The 21682-nt window shown below is 47.7% G+C and overlaps 1 long non-coding RNA gene across 3 annotated transcripts in view; it reads right to left on the bottom strand.

The window, feature by feature from the left end:
- Positions 1 to 3841: 3841 nt before the first annotated feature.
- Positions 3842 to 21682, bottom strand: part of LOC124293806 — a 45991-nt gene continuing 28150 nt past the window's right edge. Inside the window, exons 1-3 of one of the 3 annotated variants that reach the window (XR_006903651.1) lie at positions 9672 to 10277; positions 6068 to 6238; positions 3842 to 5910 (exon numbers count right to left, since the gene is read on the bottom strand). This is a non-coding gene — a long non-coding RNA (uncharacterized LOC124293806). Of the gene's footprint in view, positions 5911 to 6067; positions 6239 to 6699; positions 9220 to 9671; positions 10278 to 21682 lie in introns of those variants that run through there. The other 2 variants (XR_006903650.1, XR_006903652.1) reach the window with 2 other exon arrangements.

Genomic DNA, 21682 nt, shown 5'->3' with positions numbered 1-21682 from the left:
CACTAGGATAAAATAAGCTCGTTCAATGACGAATCTACGGTAGGTTTCTGAACTAGGTGTAACGTAATGGTTCCAAAAGTGGTTCCAAAATCGTTTCCCGAAACCATAGAACCGACAAAACTCTGAAGGGATCAAGGCAAAAGTCGGATTATTCCGACTACCACAGATATAATTAGAGACGAAGAATAAGAAAAAGTGTCTGGACTGCAGTAAATTGGAAGCGAAAAATCGCGCGGCGGTTGAATTTCGCATTAGGTAATATAGAGAATCGAACGCGTCAATCCGTGTTCCGAGCTTTCATTAAATTTTCAATGTACGAGCCCTGGGGGTCCGGTGATGCCGGGAGATCTGTAGCTCCCGACAGGTTAGTCGTAAGTGCAGGTAATACCGGCTCGATAACGAATGGCGAAATAAGTGAAAATAGGAGATAAGCGGAGGAGCAGAGGCGAGAAAGGCGGCGGTTGGTTGGCATGACTAGCGGCCCAAGAGGCTCCGTCGGCAAGGTTATAAGGGCGGACAAGGACGTGGCTAAAACTTCATCCCTAACCGGGGGACAGGGAGAGAGAGAAAGAGAGAGAAAGAGAGGACGGCGGTGCACAGAGAGGAGCGAAGTTGGGTCCGTAGGAAGCCAACGGAACCTCAACGCCGAGCAAGGCTGGGCTGGGTTCGTCGTAGCGCAGAGGCAGAGGCAGAAGAGACGACCGCTTGAAATCCCTCCTTCCCGCCTTTCCTGCCTGCTCGGTGCTGGGCCGTCCGCCATGCCACTACGCGAGGCGGGCGAACGTACAGGCTAGGCCGGCGCGGTCCTGTAGCCCATTTGGCATTTCCCCAGCTATAGCGTCGGTCCTGTAGCCCATCGTTGTTATCGTCCCGCAGCTGCATAAAGTCGGCTCCCCTCTCGTCGGGCGCACCCCGTCCCCTCCACGCCGCGCCCCGCCGCGGCAGTCCACAAATCTAACGGCGACGGTGGCGCGGCCAGCAGGGACGCCACGAACTCGCGCCCCCCTCTTAGCCAGCCAACCTAACCTCTGCCCGTCTCTCTGTACGTACGGCGTCCTTGTCGTCCTATCGATTCTCCGCCCTGCCCCGCTTCGTCCCCCGGTAACCTTGGTAGAGAATAACCCGCCGTTCAATTCAAGGAATTATGACGGCCCCAGCTCTCTTTCCCACTCTCTTGCCTCCACTTCGTCAGGGTCGTGGAGATATTTACGCGCGCGCGCGCGCGCGCCCGCGTGAGAGTGAGAGAGAGAGAGAGAGAGAGTGCGTGCGTGCGTGTGTGTGTGAGAGAGGAGTTAAAAGAGAGGACGAGGAGAGAGAGGCTAGACCTCGGTTCCAACCGGGGAACGCAGTCTTCTTCGACGGACGCCGTCGTGTTCTCCAAAATTTTTCCTCATGTCCCCCTCCCGCCTTCGCCCCTCGCCCAGCCACCTCCCCCACCATCGGCCGACGGACCGAGAGGTTCTTTCCAAAAATTTCCGTCCTCCACGGCGCTGAGGTTATTCTAGCTGGTACCGGAATACAACCGTGCAGCCACCGCGCCAGCCAACGCTGCGTGTTTTTTCTCCTTATCGATTACTCGTATTTAACTTGGTACGCCCATGCGTCTATACAGAAAAATAACTGCACCTACATGTGAATACACATCCACGCAATATGGCTAAGTAAGAGGACGGAGAAGAAAAAGATTGTGACGGAAAAAAAAGAAGCAACCAACAACTTCATTTCTCACGAAGATCCGTCACAAACGGATAGCAAAACTACCCGCTATATCAATTTTCCTGCGCAAGTCAACTAGAAGAGAGATCTTCTCTGATATTTTATATCTCTTTCTAGACGGTAAACACGTCCAAGTTCTACTTTCTTTCCAAAAGTACGAGGAAACCGAAACAACAAGTTACGTAACTGATAAGGTGATGAAAAAAATCACTTTCAATCACCATCGTCACAATTTTCAGTCGTCTCTACCGTTACCCCCCCCATTTAACTTCGTTGAGCTACCAAAATCAAGACGCAAATCTACAAAATCCTTGAATATAGTGTGACGCTACTGTTCCGAGGACCTTAAGTTGATGCGACTGATTAGCGGATCGTGTCTAACATTATACGCGTATTTGCCGAGTGAAATATGACTGACGTAGGTCGTTTCGGTGCCGAAGTCTGGGTATCAATTACTCTACTGAAGCCTCTAGCCTAAAGGAGCCTAGATCCTAGGCTCTACCGTTCCGACTTCAAGGAGAGTTGTCATTGCAGGATTTACCCGTCACCCTCCACGTTACATCGTGTTTTCAAGATATAGCTGCGCTCTCCGACATCCCGACGACATGTCGCCGAAACACGATCTCGTGGTTGTACTGATTTAGTGAGAAATATGATAAACAAAAAAAAAAAAGAAAAAAGAAACGACACACGTTCCACTTTCTCGGACGAGCAAGATTATGACCGCAAACCGGGTGTTCCGTCGTCTGAATAGACCCTTCTTCTGACCTCGAGTCCTCACGAAGTGGTGCAGCCCCAAACGGAGGCGCAACGCCTTCGGATGACGGAAGCTCACAGTCCTCGTTGGTTCTCGATCTTCGAGTACTACCCTGTGTGCCTCTCTACCTATAACGTGCACGTGATCCGATCGCGTTTGCCAACATTCAACAAGTGAGTGATGCTGACGCACTACACACGCGGTAACATCGTGCAGCCTCTCTGGACCTCAAAGTCCTCGCCACCCCCCCCCCCCCCCCATCCCGTCCGACTACCCCGAACTTTACGGTGATAAGACAGCCCAGGAAAAGCCTCTACTCGATGTGCATATGTATATACGGCATACATCTTGATCTTAGACGATAATAAACCATTTTCATTCCATCTTCGCAAGTAATAAAATGTTTTCTCGTACACGTATATAGATGTGTATAAGACCTTTCGTTTATTTTCTTCATTTCTCTTCCAAGTATCCTTTAAATTTCAGATTTAAGGTAAAGGTTGCAGCAAATGGAGTTTAAACATTTCTTGGATTGCTGCAGGTATTGGGGAGTTTTAAGATTCAAGGAAAACTGTACCCTGTTATCCAGGTAAATTGGGATGTCGGACTTCCGTCAAAATTGGCAAAAATTTTGAATGAAGTTTTCGTGCCGTAAATGTGTACAAAATTTTAAGACCCCAAACGGTTTCTGAACCCGCGCCGATCTATTGACTGAGTATTCTTACCTGTGCCGAGCTCGAAGATCCCCTTGTATTCTCGAGTCCCTTTTGAACCTGTATTTCAAATATCTCTAGCCTTTATTTATGACCTGCGATACTTGGACCTCGGATTTTCAGTCCGGGAAAAGCGAAGAGAATTTTTTCAAAAAAATTTGCAGGGATCTGATACTCTCTTGTGCATAATACCAATGCGAGCAAGACGTCTCCGGCAAAAATTTCGAGAAATATTCAGGGTTCAAATTTACGATTTGGTATTGTTCAGTTTGTTTTACTCAGGGTCGGGGAGGGGGGGCAGAGTTCGAGCACTTCGGCTTCTCTCCGATAGCCTCGCGGAGATATTTATTAACCGTGATCAGGTCACGGCGTGGTGTCAGTATTACGGTACCTAGATCTGAAATTCGCGCATGTGCCTACGGTCTCCTGATGTCTGCCATGGCGGGAACACAATTGTACAACGAAATACCTCGTGCACACTTTTCGTGAGCATTGACGAATATGTATAACTTTTTTGATCCTATTTCTCAGTGCCAGATCAATATCAACGGTATTAAGTTTACCTAAATAACAAGAATCTGGACAATTGTGTGCACGAATTACGTGACTATTTTGCCAGGATAGCAGAGAATAGGCTAGAATCAAGAAGCGGAAGTAAGGATAGAATATTATTTGTTGTTTAGAGAAACAAAATACAAAACAATATCGTTTTAATTCATGCACGTAAACAGGCAAAAAAATAAAACAGGGAAAGAGAGACAGAACATTCGGTTCTCCCTGATTTTTCACCGCCTAAGGCAGGTTGGGAAAAATTTTTTTGAAACGCAAAATTATTCGACGCGGCCTGGTCTTTCCGTAAAGTTGGTAAACGCCCCGCGAGCGAGTCGAGGGGGAGTTTTTGTCGAGCTTATTCTCGCCCGGCGCCAAGGGGGCGCTTTTTAGTGCCCTGGAGCAGCCCGCCTGGCACGGAGAAGAGAAAAGGAATTCAAAGAGTCCTTTCTTCGCTCGAAACGTTTTTTGAAAACGTACACTGACGACGAGAATCATTTAATTTAGTATAGTTACTAGAAAATACTAGTAAATTGAATATCGTTAAAATAACGGATCGATAATTGCTGCAATCGTAAAAAAAAAAAAAAAAAAAATGTGTCACAAGTAACAATTTAATCTGATTATAATTGCCAATACTGATGCGCTATCTGGTTACTGTAGCGTTCAATCTGTTTAGTTTAGTCAATTTTTTCAATCAAACAAAACGTTAACATTATTTTATCACTCCACCCACATTAAATGATCGCAACAGCTGTAATCTGATTAGTAAGAATGATCGTAATCAAAAATAATAGTAACACGTAATAGAATTTCTGATTACTCCAACTCGAAGCCTGATTTTCAGTTTATACCTACCCGGATCCATATTTTTTAATTATGGGAAAAAAATTGGAAACAGCTCAAGACTGTATATAAATAGCAAACCATAAACAGAAATTTCTTTCGGTCTAGGTAATTCATTCTCTCTCTCTCTCTCACAAATTACGGCTAATGATAAAGTATTCTCATTCTCATTATCATTGTCAGATATTGAGCTCAGAATTCGTGCTAATAATTACGAATATACATGTATATAGTATAATAAATAATACCCGCTATGTAGAAACGTTATGCCCCTTCTTACGTGATACCGTCTGATATTTCGAAAACCCACCCGTGACGTATGGAACCAAAACAACACCCCGATTGAAGTTACGACTGCAAGTATAATCCTCGCCCGAATATTGCAGAGTCGCGACTTCTTTTCGATTATATTTATATCGTTATATTGACGATAAATTGTATTTTATATTATAGGAGCATTGCACTTTTTTTTTTGTTTTTTTTTGTAACCAGCACTGATGTGTAGTCTATTTTTACAAGGATTATAATTCGCGAAACGTAAGTTTATATTCTCTCGGATAATTAATCGTGTTATTAGGTACAGTTTTCACAGAGGAACGTCAGCTGTTACTTCTTCATAGTTGTTGCATTGGAAAAAAAAATTCTATGAAATAAGTGAAAACGATAACTGAAGCAAATTTTTCATACACATTATATCCGAGTTATTTATTTGTGATTAATCGTCTAAAATGCGCCAAAGCAATGGCGAGGCGACGTTCTGACGCAAATTACAATTGAGCAGCACAATGGAAATCTTAGGAGCCTCGCGTATTCAAGTGTTATATATCAGTAAACATACATAGATCCTTCGATGCATATACTGCATATAGCTATATTCTGTTCTTACATATTTTTTCAGGTAATAAATTACCGAAATTAATCAAGTGCCTATTATTTGTTTCTACATTGCAGGTAGAATGCTACACCATGGAATATTCCGTGCAAAGGATGTGCCTCAGGATTTGCAAAATTTTGCAGAAGTGGAACTGACGACTATTTTCAATTCTAGCATTCGTTACCCGACGCAATTTGCAATAATTAGGTGCTCAGAGCGAGTTTAAATTTTCCGCCCAGTTTTATTTCAATTTTTGCCTCGCGCTTTTCTCTCTCTCTCTCTCTCTCTCTTCTCCTTTCTCCGTCGCACCCCTCTCTTCACCCCTTGTGACCCATTTCCCTCCGTCCAACCCGTACGAGGTTGGCTCACTCGTACCATTTGTTTACTTCTTGACCGTACCAATTGTGAAAGTTTCGCGAATGATTTTCCTCTGTATAAGTCTTCGGGTTGTCGTGCTGCAGCAGAAAAAAAAAAGAAAAAACGGCTTGCATTATTATGCATTTCCAGATATTTTTCCCTCGCGAAGTTATAACAGAGCCTGTCGATTCGCTTTGCTGCGCTTCGTCTTTCTCTCGTCGATCTACAGACAGCACTTGCAGCTCGCTAACTCACCGGCAAGAAGTTCGAGCTGGTGCAGGCGATTGACGTCACGGACCAGCTACCTACAGCCGGAAGAACCAACTGCTATCACGCCCAAGAGCACATCGTGCCGAGGATCGAGCTTCGGCCGGTGAGCGATGCTGAAGAATTAAATGGTACCGGTCTCGACGTCGTTCTGAAAAACTGCGGTGAAACTTATGAGAAAGAAAAGCCAAGGATAACGCTGCTCGCGTATCGACCAGAAGGTTGCCGTTTGACATTCGAGTGATCGGTTAATTTTGAATATAAAATATTTTGCAAAGCAGTCAGGGAGGAGACGACTTGATCTTTGGAATTTCATGCGATTTTCTTCAAGGATATTCCTCGATAGGCTGAAATTGCTATGATGCTCGTCGGATTGACGGTACGTTGTGTGGAACCGAGCATCGCTGCTGGACTAATGAGAGCACGGTTCCAGGAGAATAAGACCGAGGTAGGTAACCTGCCACCTTCTGGAGCGGTGCGCTGCTGGGTGAACGGGCGTCGGATCGATTCCCGCGCAAAAACTACCGCGCACAAGCCGACCAACCAATCGTAGAATTTTCAGAGTAAACCGAACTAATAATTCGACTATTTTCGGGTACTCGTGAATATTTTATGTATACCTGTCTGTTTGATATCTGACGACGAGCCGAGCACCACGAGCACATCGCGCGCCTTGGTTCTGCCACTGGCAAATCCGTAATTGCGGTTCAGATTATTTTATTTCCACTTGACGCATGTACTTATAATTATAAGTTACTTGGGTAGAACCATAAGTGCAGATTACGCGTAACGAAACGTTGATTATTCCCACATGCCGGCTTTTATATTCAATTTCTCTTTCTTTTATTATTCTTTTTTTTTCTGTTTTATTCGGCACTGCGGAGAGACTTTTTAACGATTCATGCTAATTCCTGTAGGTATACATGACGATCACGCGGGGGTTTGTATTATATAGGGTAAGGGTTGGGGATGTTGCTACATGAGCCCAGAATTAAAAAGTCTTCAGTTTCTCTCCGATCGCGCGAAACCGAAACGAGGGTTAGATTTTTCTTTCTTCAAAAACCATTCACACCGGTGACAAAATCAGTTCAACTTATTCTCATTGTCAGAAGCATCAATTTGACAGATATTTAAGCTGTACCTGTTAAGGGTGCCGTTGAACGTGTATCGAAGTACAACGGTCCGGAGTTTCGCCTGCGCCTAAATTAAATGGAAATGCAATCTAAACAGTGGTCAGCACGATTATTTCCCGTGGCTATCCAATATTGTGATAGCGGTGCAATTTGATTTCTACATCATCGCATATCTCAGTGCAGCTTTACATATGTATTATACGTGGTGTATACGTATATATATATATATATATATTCTTTTTCTTTCGCGTCCAACTTCGAAAATATTCGATAGCGAAATCTTGTCTGACCTCTGGAAATTTTTCCAAATCATCGATTTGTCACCATTACGTGACTAGGCAGGGAGTTGGCACACGGATTTCGTTCGGTACTCGCCGAGTGAAGAAAGATCCTCCGGAGGAACTGTTTTGACGTTTAGAAAATTTGAGCCCATAGCCGGTGGTGGAAAACGGCCACGGTCAGACGAATCGGGATATCAATTTGCACAGCATTGCACGGGGCGACGCTTCAGTATTGATCCGAACCAAGTTTCATCGATCGAGTTGCTAGGGCGCTTACAGCGGCCCGAGTAGCTCGGGTTTAACCGGTCATTATTCGATTTTTCTCTTCGTGTATACCTTTGCGGCGGAAAGTCGTCCTCGGCATATTTCCGGATTTAAGCGACGAAAAATTAATCAACCGCAGGTGAATCGGTCTGTCGCCGAATTTTCTTTTATCCATCTTTTCGTCCCTCCAATGAAAAATTTCCATGATAATTCCCAGCTTCTCGTTCTTTCCCTCGCCCAGCTCGCTCTGTTCTCGGAGATGCCCACGCCAAGTTTGACAAAGTTTTACGCAGGTTTTTGGCTCTATTACCGAGGGGTGGAAACGCGTCGGATCCCCGGTCCTACGATTAGGAAAGTTCCTTGAGACTTGGTGTAACTTTACGAGGTTGCGGTCTTGGTTGGGCAAAGAGACCGGAGTGCCAGCCAGGCGCCTCAAACACTGGCGGACTTTTTTAAAAGTGAAAAATACCGAGTGATAAAATAGCTAAGCTTGGAATTAGCGGTAGTTCAAATCGTTCGTGCTGGACTATCCGATGTTGACCGTGTGCACTTGGGGCAAAGATACAAGCCTGAATCAAAATTCGCAATGCGAACATCGAGTGCTGTTACTCCTCTAACATTATATTTGTAAGAGGTATGCCGGTACTCGAGTTGTGTGCGTAGACAGGTAGGCATCATGCAGAAAATCACGCCGTTGAGAAACTAATTGCGAGTGTAGAGTATGTCGGACGTCATCAACCGGACGTCCACTTGTTATTCATTGGTCACACGCAGGCTGTGTAGTTGACCGTTCGAGAGACGCCGACGTCTGTTCTACCCGTTCTCCGTATTCTCATTTCTGTATCCGCGTTCTTTTTCCTTCTTCCTTCTTTACCAACAGTCTGTAATTGCCGCACAGTTCCGAACCGTTTCGGATATCGATAGATTCTGGCTGTGCCGATGACGCTAGCCCGTCACGGGCGCCGAACGAAGTGACCGTAAAAGTCGAGTTCACAGGAGACTGACGGTGCTTTTCACCGGCCGCGCTTTCCCTTTCTACTTTTTATTCGACCCTGGCCGAGTGGCTGACCAAGACGAGAACTACCACTGGTGCAAGTGCCTGATCCCCGGAGTGACTTACTGTTTAGTACTGCTAGGAAAGGCGTGAGCTGATTGATGCGACGTGTGTGCAGAGAAATTCGGACTTCAGGAACCGGGACTGCGGACTACCGCTCTGCATTACATGGCCGAAAATACCCAAGGCTTACTAGAATTTCATAGGTGAACTGGAGACGACGTAGTGTCGAAACTAGCCGTTGATTGGGAATTTCAGCATCGGATGGTGTGGGATTGACACCAAATCAAATAGTAGTCCAATGTATAGTATTTCCAAGGCAACAATGTCTCAAAATTGTTGCTTTACGACGGTCGTTTTTCTCTCAGCGTTTGTTCCAAGCGTCCAAAACTTCGACGAGGTTATAACGTACTTACATGGTGCGACTTGGCTTCTCTGAAACCTCTGTGGAAAAATGGGATTCCTCTTCTGCGAAAGAAACCGTACGATGTCGTGCCTTCCCCGGTGACTAGTTCGTCGTTTCGTTTTTTCAAATTGGTATATTCGGTTGCTTGTCCCAGCAGTGCGAGGAAAGTATATTAATTTTGAAAAATATCTTCCAATTCGTGTAATTAGCTCGATTTCGACTCGGTGTTTTTCCGCTCCTCGATACTCGAGTTGTTACGGCGGCTCTCGCTATATACCCCCGGCTCGTGAACATCCACTACGCCAGTGTCGAACCCAATTGGTAACCCTGTTCGTTCTCTGCAGCGGCTATATGCTTATCTCGAGGAAACCTCGCGTCTATATTACCGACGATTTCTACGAATTCTGCGCCGAGCAGCGAATATGCGTTTCAACGCAGTGACATTTGAACGTACCGGCGCCTCTTCCGTCTCTCTCGCTCCCGTCAGCCGCGTACCTATCCAGTACTTTGGACTCGGACTTTCTCCGTCTCCGTCGCTGCCCTGGCCTCCTCTCCCCCCGCCTCGATTCGCCCTGATCGTCGCTCCTCGTTCCACCCGAGGCAAAGTCCGTCTCTCTCGCTCGTCTCACTCCAGCGGCACCGGGAGAACCGGCAACGCCGGAAACCCGCGATATCAGCGATGCTGGCAACGCAGCAGTGACTCAGCACCGCTGGCGCTGGTGCCGGGGCCGCACACAGCGAGCTGAGACCATTTACTAACGAGTATTCCATGCACACACGAACGCGGGCACACAGGACGAGGCACACGGTCGCACGGGAAAACGCGGGCTTGGTAGTGGAGCAAGACTCACCGCAGCGTTTCGGAGGAGGAGATATTTTCGAATGGTGAAATCTGAATTCTCAGTTTTCAACGAGGAACGAACAACGACTAACTCGCTTCTACGCTCGTAGAGGTAAACTCGCTCATCGGGGAGTCGAAGCCATCGGAATACCGTCGCGTCTGATTCCGAACCCCCTACGCATCGCCTGGCTATTCGCAACTCCGAGCCGTTCCGAAGAAAAGCGGTTATGCGACCTGATGCTTCGCACATCGAGCACTCGGGCTCTACCTCGTTTCAGGAATTCAAACGGTCGTCGGCCTTCTTTACCGATGCAGCAGGAAGCGTAGACGTCATGTCATGTCCGGTCTTTCCGTATGTTGGTCAATGCGGGAACTACACTCTAACTATACATACCTGCATGACGCAGGGCCGAGGCATTTGCTCGAGAACCCCAGGATCTCCCGCCAATGCGTCATTGCTACATTTCGATCTGCGCAAGGTGATCGAATCCACTCTACATCGCTTCTCGTACTTGGTCGATCCACGGTTCAACGTCGAATGTTGTTGATATTTTTGTAATAAACTCTCAAAGAGATGGATAAGTCAAGAACAAGAAGCTAGTGTCTCGTTTGTCCAAAACCCTGCGCCTCTATTCTCCGACTTTCATCTTCCATGCAACTTATCCCTATTGCGAACACGTTCGCAAGTATACGCCGAACTCTTAATTGGGTAAATTCCCGCCCTTCTATAAATCGCAAGGGAGATCTTGAGGCAAAGAAAAGAGGACAGAGGGCATCGCTTTTCCGGAAATTAGCATTATTTTATTATCTCCCACAACCGCAGTGTTTCGGAGAGAGCGCTTCCTTCCCTGTCCATCCGTCACTGGGTAGTGATACCGAGGTCTCGTAGGTACGCGCAATGTAGACCGCACACATGCATTCTTTTGACGCAATGTTTTATGGCAACAGGTAGGTGACGTACACGCCAACGTTTTTACGGGGGCGAGTGCATAACCTCGATAACCCTCGAGAGGTCGAGGGAGCGACAAAGCTGTGCGGATAGTCCGACGGTGGAGGTGCATTGAACGTGGTCCAACAAACCCAGAGGAATGAAAGGACAGCGGTGCGTTTGGGACGACTTCGATGTTTAACTGACAGCGAGTAGCCACGTGTACCGCATTATCTACGCCATCCCCGCCACTCTCCTGGTCTCTTATCACGACCTAGTCACTGCGTTCTCACTTCCGGACTCGCGTAGGTGCGGCGCCAGTGACGTCCTTGAATGACGAAACGAGTATCAGACTTACGACAGAACTTCTGAGATTTCTACTCACTCTGGATAGCTGGAAGAGGATCGATCGAGCTCGAAACCGTTGCAGTCGAGGACACCCGACAGGAGAGCGTATGAGCGCAGAACAGCTCTTATCCGAGACTCTCCCCTCGGAATGCTTGACCAAAGTCCTCCGCGGTCTTTCCAGGACTTAACCGACAGATGTGCGCCTTGGAGCCCCCTGGTAGTCGATCCATGCGATCGGCGAGCGTGCCTGGTGTTGCACCTGTGTGTGAGTGTGTCTGCGCGATTGCAGTGTGAAACATTGGGTCACCTTCCCTCCATCGACAGTCGCCCGCCTGTCCTAGGGTGGAGAGAAGTCCAGACAGACCCGAGACCGGGTGCAATGCGGCGGTTGTGCCAGTCCTGCTGGTCAACCGAGCCGGCTGCTGAACGCAGCTGCTGTTCACAGTCTCCCCGGAAGACCGTCCCAAGCCTACTGGCTTCCCATCCTGTATTGATACGTAACGATCGCAGCTCGCAAGGATCGTTTCTTGCGAACGTGATGGGGTGAATAACGGAAGAACACTTGGTACTTAACGCCACAGGGTTGTATCCAAGAGTAAAATGAAGAATAAGAACGCGATGGTCAAACGCAGAAGCGTCGGACCATCGGACGTAGGGAGATTTACCGAGAGACACGAGTCAAAGCGACTAAGCCAATCACCGAGGTCGTGGGTCGATTCAATCGTCGGAACGCATTCCGATCTATCGTCTTATCGTCGTATCGATTTATCGTCATCCTCCGAATGATCGCAGGGCAGTGGCCTCGGTTCTTTCACCCCATGCAACACGAAGCAGTTCTCAAATCCGCGGGGGATTGTGTCCTTCGATGCCTTACGGTGACGTACCTGTTGCTTACATTACACATATCCCGTTGTGTTGGATCACTCCAAAGCACGTGCGGTTCCAGAACTCGTGGGAGGGTGTGCGGCTCTGTTCATGCTAATGCCGACCTTCCACCTTGCTGCACCGCCAAGCGAAGGAAGATGTCTGTATTCACAATGCCCACCTCTCCTATCCCTATCTCGGTCACGAATTCCCTTTCTTCCTTATGAACCCCTCGCCCCAGGATGGTGCCAGCGTCAACTGCTCCCGCTGGTTCCTTTGCCACCTGTGCCTGGCGATTAGGTCACACGCCACCAGCTGCTCGGAGACGACTGCGGCGAGCAGGTACCGGGAGTAAATTTCACAGCACGATCAGGGCGAAGGTCACGGTGAGATTCTTGGTCTATTTATTCGGGGATTCGTCTGCCCTGGATAATGGCGAGTCCGGTGTCGTTAACAAGGCCATAAGTGTTATCCATAGGGCGAGGAGGGCGGCGGGACGGCGGGTAGCAGACGAACGATTCGTCCGGCAAGTGGCGCCGTCGTGTTCACGCCAGACTGATCCCACCCACGACCCACTACGTTTAACATAAGACCGCCGCCCGGCAACGCGCCGCTCCGTCAAAGATCGCCCATTCCCATGCTGATCCTGTATGGGTGTTTACGAGGTATGGGTAGAGGGCAGGCTCTCCGAGGGATCGGGACGAGCAACAGGTCTCCCAGAGGTTCAACGACACTGCCAGATGGAATAAAATCGTCCATACTATGGATCCTTCCTCTTTATAATCTCTACCGAGTTCACAAGGCTACTAGATTTCCCTAGATACTAGATCGAACGAAATGGCTCACCTCTGCATCGTCGTGGAATTTTTATTTTTTTCCCCCCAGTTTCATTATGTTTATACAAGTTTAAAGTAATAGTCTCCGATCCATCTTCGGTATGCACGGGACCATAATTGAGCTATTGTAATTTTTGCGAGAGCGATTCAATCGGTGGTTTCGATCTCCTTCAGGGTGTCCTGGTCGCAAGCGGCCCTCCTCGCGAGTTTGTAACTCACCCGCGGAGCTGGGGGAGGTGGACTAAACTTGTCCGGCGTGGATGAAAACTTGAGGCCAAACACCCCAGTGACCCTGTTACCTCCCGGCACGAGCAACAGCCAGGCATTAAGGAGGAATTAACAAAGGGTAGAGATAGATATACTCACGCTACTATACACGACCCGTTTCTAGCCGGGAATCGGACGCTAGCCCACCCTTGGTTACCTAGAAGAAGCAACAGGTCCTTGAGGATGCAATCATACGCTGGCCGGTGCGCCACTTCCGGCGGCGGAGTTTCCTGTGTCAAACTAATGGGAATTCCGTATTCCGCATTGCCAGCGTTCCCCTACCGGCAAAACGGTCGCGGCTGGCGTGTTCTCTTATCCCTGGTCTTGCACACTTTGTTAACCATAGACCTACACACAGCCACTAGGCAGTGCAGTGAAATCACCGAAAGAGCTCCCGGAGCCCGGAATGATCGGTTGGACCGTCGAGAAAGTACGTATAAGAGATCAGCGAGGGAGAATCGAAACGGTATCGGTGAGACCACGGTGTCCAGTGAAAAGTTCGTAAGAAATTCAAGGACATTGAAAATAGAATATTTCTGGGACATAAGAAACAAAATTAAAGGATAGTTTCCTGGACCTTTGAAGGACAAGCAAAATTCAAGGACATTTAACGGACCACCGAACACCATGACGACGTTCGATGGATTTCCAAGCGAGAGCTAACGCGGTATCGATTGTGAAAAATTGGAATTGGAACAAACTCATAAACGTTGAAAATACCCGCGGCTCAACCTTGCTAGTAAGTCTCGTCTGACGGATACAGTACAGGCATGAGGTTGTACAGGTACGGTACAAGTGACGTTTTACCCGCACGAGTTGGGCTATCCGCGAGTGGAGGGTATTTATAGCTCTGTCACGTGTTATTCGGTGTAGTAAATTCCCGGATATAGAACGTATAAATTTTCTTCCGAACGACGTGCGCCGCGCCGGGGATCCACGTGCTGCCTCCTCCTACCTCTCGGCGTGGAGAGACGTAGGTGTGTGGATATCCATTGCACACGTGTGCCGTATGCGGGGATGGAGAGAGGTGCACACCGGCTCTATCGTGCAGGGTATTGTGTACGAGGCACATTCGCCCACGCGATATGCATGTGCCCGGGTTTACCTAGCGCGATGCTGGTTTGCCTGCCGGCACGAGGCAGTCGGTGCACGGATCTCATTGATTTCGATCGTTGATCGGCATTCGCGTTCGCGCCCGCGTTGCCCATTCATGGATATCTTATCGCTTTACAACCGCAACAACCTCCTTCCATCTCTGTCCCGGCTCCCGGACGAGGAGGGTCCCTTCCCTTCCTTCCCTTCCCTCCTCCATCCGCCGCCACCGCCGCCGCCGCCGCATTCCTACACATCTCACACCTTCCAAAGTTCCAACTCATGAATGAACGCCGTAGTAGACCATTTATGCTTTCCACGGTGTGTATTGTGTTGTGTGTTTGTCGAGTTAAACGGGCTCCTGGCTCTCTGGCTGGTCAATACTTCATCCGCCGATGGAATTAGCTCTCCGGCTGCACTCGTACAACACACGACTACCCGACCTTCCTCAAGTATTAACACCTGTGCAAACACACAAACGCACCCCGTCCCTCACGGAGTGTCGGCGTTGCTCCGTAACAACTCTCCTTGTCAAACTAATCGCACCGCAATCATTGCCTCGCCACAGTTCCTTCTCCCAATTCGATATCGAAAATTCCTCAAGAACTTCGGTGGAGCTGGTGGTAAATGGATTTCTCAAACAAGGCGTTACCTCTACATACCTTAGGGGAAATCCAAGTTTTATGGAAGAGAAAAAAGAATAAATCGTCGGCAAGCCGTTGATTCAGGCTGGTGATTCCCGTCCGACTGAATCGCGGATGTCACGATCATACGGCGGTTCGTCATCGGTAACGTATAACTCACTGCTTACGGGAATTCCCGGAAGCTTTATTAGTCATCCGCGAAACCTGCAGCCCGCTAATGAAATGACCGAACGACCGTGTCGACGTCGTCGGTCTGTCAGTGACGTCACGACGTCGCATTCACACGACCTTTAGATCTCAGCTGAAGTTGAGCTAGCGAAATTGCTCCGCATCCACGCCACAGAGTCCATTTAACCGAGGAGCTTTCACGACGTTGCGGTCAACAACAGGACGGGGAGAAAAGGGGGGCGATGGTTAGAGCTGGGTTCTTCCTCTTCCCATTTCTCGAGTTATGAATGGAGACGGTCGAAGGACCATTGCATCGTCGACTTGCGATACGGTCGGCTCCGTTTCGGCTCGGTGCCGGTCGCTTCGTCAGAGGGAAATGGAAAGAGGAACAGCCGCGCAATCGGAGCTTCGGAGCCGTGGAGTCGAGGGAACGAAGCGGAGGCGGAGGTGGAGGTGGAAGTGGAGGGAGAAAGGGAGGCCGATGACACGTGCTGTGTTAATGGAGTGTTCTCGTTTTAGGGTTGACCGAGGTTAGTTCACGTTTGTGCGCCCGCCCGGTTGCACCGCGTTCCCGCTGCAGGTCTCCTCTCTTCCCGTCCGCGACATCGATACTCGCTCATTTCCATTATGCCACCGTACAAATCCATCCAGGTGAAGATGTCCGAGTCCGAACATCTTTGGTCTTCAAATCGTTCCTGCACAGACACGTTCTCCGTACCAAAAACGTACCTACTGTCAAATTACGGTACGCATGGTCGGTGTCAGGTTTGTCGATCGAACTGTCAGTCCGTCATCGTAACCATGCGCTTCCGATCCACGCATTGGCCATAATCCAAGACTATCGTGTCACGCGTACTCGACCGTCGAATGATAACTGAATCGAATCCTGAAGACGGGACAGTACGATACGAGGTTTTTCCCGACCGTCCCTGCTTCCTCTCGATCTCGTCTCTCTTTTCCGTCGTCGAAGTGCGAGGTACATGTAACTTCCATCTCTGCGAAGTTGGCTGGAAAGTGAACGTAGAGTCCGTGAGGTGAGGTGGTCGGAGGGGGTGTCAGGTATCTCCGATGCAAGCGGCATCCCCACCTTGAGGGGTTTCCGCCTTCCGCCTTCCGCCTTCCAGAGCCCATTCTCACGTGGCCGAGCCGACTCGTTCATTGACGGGCCTCGCGTCGTCCTCCTCGCACTTGCGGCAATCCGTGCAAGGATAAGAGCGACGGGTTTGCTCTATCGCTCTTTCGCCCTGCAGTGTGGAGAGAGGCGTAGTACTACTCTCGGGACACCCCAACCCCCACCTCCACCTCCACCCCGACCCCGGTAGCGCCCCAACCCCGATCGCTCCTTTGTTTATCACCGCGAGCGGCAGCGTTGGACGGAGAACGACCGACTCTCGGCCCTCGAGCGGAGCCGACGAAGAGGCTCGGATGCTGCGGAGAAAAGGCAGTAAGGTTGCGCCTAGGGGGTGCGGGGTCAAGTCGTGGCCGATGGGAGGGGGTGAGTGAGGGGGGTGAGGACGGCAATTAAGAGCGAGAGTGAGCTGAAAGATTTCAGTCATTCCTCGGCGCACTCGGGGCTCTGGGTCAAGTTCACGAAGGAGCGTTGCACCCGCTACGCCGGGGGGGAACCGGGTACCAACCCATTGATCGGTTAATATTCAACCGACGATCCAATTTTTCGATTAAACGGGGGGCAGCCGTTTGAGGACGGGTTCACTCTTCGTCCCGATATCTCTCTTCTCTCTCTCCCTCTTTCTCCGGCCGGAAGATATTATATGCAACAGTTATCAGCACGTTCTGTAATACACACACGTATAACTTCGGTATCGCCGTACGTATAGCCGCGAATATGCATATACAGAGAGAAAGAGGGAGAGAGAGAGAGAGAGAGAAAGAGAGACCCGGCAACTTTCCGGGAGTGGGTCAAGTTCGCAGAGCTCTTATGATAACTTACGAGAACGTTTACCCCGTTTCCTCCTACCCGCAGCCTCACCGCGGCGGGCGTGTTTAACCACGTGGCGTGTCCCTCCCTCCGTAAACTTCTCTTCTCTTCTATATGCATGTTTCGTCGTACTCGTTTCATTCCAGCAGCTGTGCCCGTCGGTTACCCGCTTCTTTTTTTTTTTCTTTTTGGAAACGCTCTTTTAACGTGAAAAAAGTTGCACACCGAGGTATAGAAGAAAAATAATGTATTCATACTGATTAGAAATCTGCGGAATACTTGCATGTTGTAAAACTTGAACAAGTTGACGGTTTTTGTTCTTTTCCTTTTTTCTCACCCCGCTATACAAGCAACTCAAATTATTGATCGCTTTATTATAACTCTGCAAGGGTAACCGAACGTTTCGATGATAGGTGTAACATAGAAGACAAACGTCGCTCGGTCAAGAAGGATCGCCGATGAAGGGAGGAAGATGGAGTAAAAGAAGCGAGAAAAAAAGAACAAGAACTTGACGTATCGCGACATACGTGACGTACGCACCTGACACAGAGTCATGCTGCTCGCACGCAATACGATACGCGGCGTGGAGAATCGCGAATGTTGCAAAAAAGCGTCACCGCACGTGCCAATCGCAGGGCGTGCTAATCGCCACGGACGCGTGCGAAAGAAATAGTTAACCTTATAGATTATCCCTGAAGGTGTGACAGGGATACTCTGTCTGTAGTTCAGGAATGCGCGCATCTGGTTCGTATACCACCGCGTCATTGATACATGTATGTAAGTACGTTTAATGTCGGGTGTAAAACACATCTACACGGAAAAAAAAGAAGATATTTAAGGCAAAAGTGAGACACATTGCAGAATGCTGAAAGGGCGTAACTCCGACAAGTCAAAGTTCCGAAAGTGCAAAAATGAGAAAATTCAAAAATCTGAAACACCGAAATTCCGAATGATCCAAGATTCTCAGTGCTGTGAATTTCCGGCTTGGTGAAATTTCACCACTTTGAGCTGTCTTTGCTTTGTATTTTCTTGGTCATTCCCATTTTCGGTTTTTCTAGTTTTTCACACTCACTCGTCGAGTAAACTACGTTACGTAAGTCCATATTAATTATCAGAATTTAGCTCTATCGTAACTTGAATTATTGAATCCTTGCATTTCGAAATGACGAGCCGTCGTCGGCTTTCCGACCATTCGAAACTTTGTTGTTTCTCCAAAATGTTTTATTTCTTTCCTCCGATTTTCGCCATGAAATAATACGAAATTAGGCGTTTTTCGGAACTATTCAAATTCGAAACTTCAACCCCGCCCCCTCGTACACAATTACAATATGACGTAGGTACAGTAATATCTTAGGAAATTATTTCGATCGATCAAAACTCGCGTTATTCTCAACATCGAGTTCATCCAATCTCTGCTACGAAATCTCGTCGACAAGGCCTGGGCCGACGGTTGCGTAATTTTCATCGACAAGGCAACGTACTTTCTCAACCGGGATCCCCGCACCATTAATTTTCGGATTCTTCCCGATGCAGCAACGCATGTGTGCAAATAGGTACCAAATTCGGGTTTGACTCGCGTCGACACACCGTGTGCAATCGGGCTCTACATTGCCGTCACGTCGATTTGTCCGATCGAAATCTGGCCATCATAAACGTAGTCCCTCGATTTCTCTCCCCTCTCCCACGACTTCGCTTGGTAATTTACCGCTACTACGTCGGCGATCAGCGAGCGCCGTTCCAGCTCCGAAGAGATGAGAAAGGAGAGTGAGTGCCAGCTTATTCCGTAAGGCATGGCATGGCATGGCATGGGATCGGTGCTCAGCGAGGGGAAGCGGAAAGATCCCAAGAAGAAACGCCTCGCCTCGCCTCGCTCTCACGACTCTTCGACGGAAAGACGAAGGGGGGCCGCGTTTAGTTGCGAGCGAGACGAACGGAGGAGACAGGAAGCGGATTCATCTGGTGGCGCCGCTCTGCCGACGAGAGGGCAAAGTCGCTTTTGCGCCTACATACGCGCCGAGTTTCACAATCCTAAGGCACGGCCGTCTGTCGGACGATCGCGATGATGACGGCGATGACGGCGATGATCGTCAGCGCATGCGCACTGCGCGCTGTATCGGTATAAATACCAGCAGCGAGCAGCTTTGATTCGATTCGTCGAGACTTTTCAGGTGCAGGAAAAAGGACAGGATTATTAACACTCGCCGGAAAAACTGTATTTTCCATATTGTTATGAAAAGGGGGAAATCACCCGTTTATAGCGATCTAGCAGTCATCGTCGATAAAATAAATATATGTTATGAAATTAACAAGATTTACTACGTCAACCAACATAATATCGCAAAAACAGTCCCGTCTCATACTTTAAACCGTAATCACGCAATTTTCCTGATGAAAGAATTTTTCCAACACAGTCAATTTCGCTGCCTGTTAATTCGCTTCGAAAGCTCACGAACGTAATTATTAATTCCTTAACGGCTGGTTCGTCACATAATATATTCCACATGATAATTTTTGACGAATGGAGAGATCACGCAAAATCACGCTTTCAAATTTCATGTTATTTTCAGTATTTAGAATCTATGTTTTCGCGCCGATTTCATAGATCTAGGCCATTTTCGAAAAGTTCCTATTTTGCCGCTACGGTGAGGAGTGAGCTCACGGCGATCCGGTATGGGAGGGGCGTTATGTACGGTGAACGTGTACGTGAACCTATAGTGAAGGTAAACTCTGTCTAGAAACCGTGGTGGAGTTTCACCGACATCGCACGGCTGCGAGTGCGAGAGAGATGAAGACGACAAAGTCAAAAATAAAGAAATGAGAGAGAGAGAGAGAGAGAAAGAGAGAGAGAGAGAGAGAGAGACTGAGAGAGAGGTACGGCAATTCCTCCGGAGTGAAACGCTCGAGCGATTGAAAGAAGACGCAGCGTTGGCCACGCGCTTCCACTGCAAAGAGATTATTGGGAACGTGGGAGAGAGAGAGAGAGAGAGAGAGAGACCGAGGGATCGGATAAAAGTTTGTATCATCCACCGCGAGAAGTAGGCGCCTAGATGCATCGGATCATTGCAGATTTGATATAAACCAACAATCGACACCAAAAACGAGGTGACTAGTTGTAGGTACAACAATCATTTGCCAAAATGATTTCTACAATTTTCTACGAATTTTTAAGGAAATTGGGACACTTCGTACAAGTTTGTAAAGAAAAATTGTTTTCTCACAAATTTGTTAACATGCATGGTTTCTCATAGAAAACTTGTAGATTTTTGTGAAAATTTGTAGTTGTTTAGTAAAAAGATTCAGAAGATACTGTAATTTTTCTCAACGAAAATTAACAATACCTTACGAAAAACTATGCATATGTATACAATTTTGTACGAAATAATACGATATGTTTCAATTTCTGTGAGAATTTGTAGTTTCCAATTTTTCCCCCTTGTTTGTCTCTCTCTCTCTCTCTCTCTCTCACACACACTCTCCCTCCCTTCCTCCCTTTCCATAACGCAGTTTCTTTCTCGTTTTGAAATTTCTTCCGCGGATAGTTCCGCTACTCTACGCGTCTCATCCCAAAATCGTGGGTGAAAGTATCACAAAACTCGAATATACAGTAATCTTGTCTTATATAAGGCTAAAAATTAATTTTGCAGGATGCGGAGTGACGTAACATTTGCGTAGATTGCGGAGATTATCATATTTAATTGTGAAAAATAATTGAACAATAATACCGATGGACGATGATTCGTCGATTCGCTTATCGATTGATCGAAGACGCGCGCCGGATCCCAAGGTATGAATCCGACCGATTGAAGCATAATCAAAGCGCGCGAAAAGCGACAGCCTGACCGTAACTTGCTGTACGAATAACTCGGTAACGTAACAAGGTTGCAAGTTCATCGTTCGACGAGTGTCGCGATAAAGACGCTGATCGACATCGGACTGTTCAGAGGGAAAAGGACCGAACCCACACGTGATCCCATCATCCCCTCTACTGTCGGTAACCCCATACATACGGGAGAACGGATACCGAGAGGTCAAAGCTCTGAAAATTGTCCGACACATTTGGGTGAAAAAAAATTTTTGCACAAGAACGACACCACTGCGAAATTCCCAACGTCTGAGCAATAAATAAAAACGATATTGTGGTCCTGATGTTGGGCAGGTGAATTTTGAATTTCGAAGAGATTTTCAGTGCGGGTTTACAATTATTTTCAAAAACTAACTTGGATGGTCTGAAATCCTACCTATTTTTGGGAGTTTCTTTTCTTTTTTTGTAAAGAAAATGACAATTTGGAGCAATTTGAGTTCGAAGGCTTTATTATTTATAGTTTCAAGAACATTTTACAATTTTTTCACTGATATTAATAACAAAATGTCGGCATGGCGCGTATAAGTAGCGAACGAGCAAGTTTTCAATCCGTTGGCGAAGATTTCTCGGTAAATTTTGATCCCATCGACTTGAAACATTGAGACAATCTTTAAAACTTGTTTATCGATTCGAGCTCGTGGCTAGATTTTTGAATTTCAATACCAAAATTTTTTTA

Source organism: Neodiprion lecontei, chromosome 4, assembly GCF_021901455.1.
Source record: "Neodiprion lecontei isolate iyNeoLeco1 chromosome 4, iyNeoLeco1.1, whole genome shotgun sequence".
Lineage (NCBI taxonomy): Eukaryota > Metazoa > Arthropoda > Insecta > Hymenoptera > Diprionidae > Neodiprion > Neodiprion lecontei.
The sequence above is the reverse complement of the archived record's forward strand: the minus strand, read 5'-3'. Positions and strand labels throughout refer to the sequence as shown.